This window comes from Vigna radiata, chromosome 3 (genome assembly GCF_000741045.1).
Source record: "Vigna radiata var. radiata cultivar VC1973A chromosome 3, Vradiata_ver6, whole genome shotgun sequence".
Classification (NCBI taxonomy): domain Eukaryota; kingdom Viridiplantae; phylum Streptophyta; class Magnoliopsida; order Fabales; family Fabaceae; genus Vigna; species Vigna radiata.
This window is the reverse complement of record NC_028353.1, coordinates 7,876,949-7,879,607: the sequence shown is the minus strand read 5'-3', so window position 1 is coordinate 7,879,607 and position 2,659 is coordinate 7,876,949. Positions and strand designations below refer to the sequence as shown.

Here is a 2,659-nt window from a genome sequence, read left to right as displayed (position 1 = left end):
TTCTTTTATATTGCTTTGCTTCCTTCACTTAGTTTTCTAGTCATTGTTTGCTTTTGTAGTGGAGTTTCAATTTCCATAATCATTTACTCAAGCACAAATCAGTTTCATGTATTGCATTGGTTAGATGAATGAGTGTGAATTACCTTCTGCAACATGAACCAAAATACTCCACAGTGAGTTTAAAGCTTTATAGGATGTTTTTCTTGTTTTTCAATCAGGATCTCATTTGGCCATGGAGATATTTATAGAGGCTGTTTTTGATGTTATTCACAAGTCTATACATGTTCTTTTTTCTCATCAGAAGCTCTTGGAACTTTATTCAGGTTGTTTTCATCTCATGAAAGGCCGATTCTAGTTGATAATGATGTTATCAAGGATGCCTCTGATTCTTGCAGAAAGGAATACCGGTTCTCGTTTGTCTCCCAACAAGATGCCCGGACATGTCAAGNTGTTATAACAGAGCTAGGGTAAAGTAAAGACCTTTGTTTGCGCCAATCCTTTTCGTTTCAAGATCTTTCTATTCCAATTAATGACTTGTACTTTTAATTCTGACAGGTATCCATACGAAGCTATTTGTGTGATCACAGCCTATANATATGTTCTTCTTCTAGAAAGAATTCCTAGGTAAATTAGACATTTTTTTAGGAAAAAAGTATGGAAGTGCAATCATCCNCCCTCTTTGATTTTGAACTTACCGTGATCATTTGACATCTTTTTATCTCAACTTCTTTTCTATTGTTGTATGGAGTGAAGTGAATATGATATGCGGCTTTTTTTTGGTCATAATTCTATTTAAAGTTGTGGCTCATTCCTGAAATAAATATTGTGTGAAGGTAGGGTTTTGAAAGTTATAACACAATTTTATCCTTCAGATTATATATGATTATGACAACATTGGAAAAAATGACAATAGGGAGACTTGATTATTGTTATTGCTTTGTGTAGAGCCTAATGTCTGAAATGTAACAGTAAAGCTGTTTATCTTCAGCATGGAATATTTGATTTTCAATGGGNTGAGTAATGTTGTCGTCTCAATCTTTACTAGTCTGGGTTCAATTTATAGAGTATTTCTTCTCATGTAAATATAAAGTAGAGACCTGAATAGTGGTTGGGTAAATTTGTGTTGCATCATATTTTAGTGTAGTGTCGACTGAATTCTTTATCCTGTTATTAGTTGTGATATTGGCATAACATATAGGACTGAAGAGCTTTCCTGTTTAGACTTTACCCTGCCTCCTCTGTTCTGTACCAGACTCCCTCCCTCTGAATCGTGAATTTTTTCTATTGTTTCAGTTGCTTGGATGCCTGAATGATGTTATGGCAATAGTGGTAGTCTAATAACTTAAACTTTTTTGGTTCAGTTGAGTATCTAGTGGTTTGTTGGCTCCCCCACCTTTGCAGCCTATGATCAAGGTCTGTTACATCAGTCAAAATAGTATGTGCATCTCAAGGTAATATNTGAATTTGAAGAATTATTACATGTATGTTTGTTGTTATCAGGCTTGGCTTTGATGTATTTATGGGAAATATTCGTGGCCTGNTTTTTAGGGAACATGTCAACAAGAATATCTCCTCTCGTAAGTGCTCAAAGCAAAACATTTTCATTTGTCTTGTGTTGTCTTACACAATGTAGTTTATTCTAATTAGAAGGATGCTTATTAACTTTGATTTGGATGATGCAACTGATAAATCTGCTGAGATTGATGATACACTTATTGCAGATTCTGATTTGAAGGAGGCTGCATACGCAGAAGGCACAAAAGAGCTTTGCTTGTTGTAGCAAGGTGTGTTGTACGCACAGAATCTGCAGATACCATCCTTTGATGGAGAGTTGTTATTGCTGCAACAGAGAGCTAAAGAGGAGAAATGCAATGCAACCCTAGAGATTCTGCGCAGAGGAGCTAAGCATGGAGAAAAACCAATAAGATCATTTCTTTCCTTTCTTGTTAGGGATTTGAAAGGGGTTTTCTGATTCTATATTATCATTGGCTTGTTTCTTGAAAACATAATAGGATTACAGATTTCAATTCAAGTGTTTCTTAGTGGGTTTTTCCTTTCATAGAATCACTTCACCTTCTCCGATCTTCATTTCTTCTCATCATTCCACTTTTATACACCGAACCGCTTCCAAAACTCAGGGTTATTCTTTCTTTCATTATTTCATTCGAGTTTGACCGATTAAAACCACTTTTGAACCAATCAAACCATTTCTCACCGATTATTTTCATTTTCCACCGATTGAACTCTCATTTGCTCCGATCTAGCCCATTTCCACCGATTAATCACTTGTTTTCACCGATTAATCGGTCCAGTCAGTGTCTCCTCACTGTTCTAGGGTGACTTGTGTTCGATTAGGGTTCTCACCGTTCATTTACACGTCTCTGTTTGTATTGATTCGCGTCTCTGTTTCGTTGATTGTAATGTTTTGAATTTCTATCTTGTGTTGTCTTGTATTGATTACGCGTTGTTCATCATTTCTTTTACTGTCTTGGTTGATTTCAGTTCAATTGTAATTTCAGATGCCTTGGCCAGTGAAGTTGGATCACTTTGTCTTGAGCGGTGAGGGATGAACGGGACCGCCAACTATCTCAAGTGCAAACTTTGACTACTGAATTAGAGAAGTCGAAAGATTCTATAGAGAAGTCCTGCTCCGAACTGA

The 2,659-nt window shown here is 36.3% G+C and overlaps 1 long non-coding RNA gene across 4 annotated transcripts; it reads left to right on the top strand.

Moving 5' to 3' along the window:
* The first annotated feature begins 108 nt into the window (after positions 1 to 108).
* On the top strand, positions 109 to 1,928 carry LOC106757908. Of its 4 annotated transcripts, XR_002667378.1 has the most exons (6): positions 109 to 323; positions 396 to 467; positions 556 to 624; positions 1,362 to 1,413; positions 1,501 to 1,577; positions 1,722 to 1,928. It is a non-coding gene; the product is annotated as an uncharacterized LOC106757908 (long non-coding RNA). The 4 variants fall into 4 exon arrangements; XR_002667379.1 differs by having other exon boundaries at positions 109 to 467; positions 1,362 to 1,451; positions 1,549 to 1,577; XR_001375544.2 differs by having other exon boundaries at positions 110 to 467.
* The last annotated feature ends 731 nt before the right edge of the window (positions 1,929 to 2,659 follow it).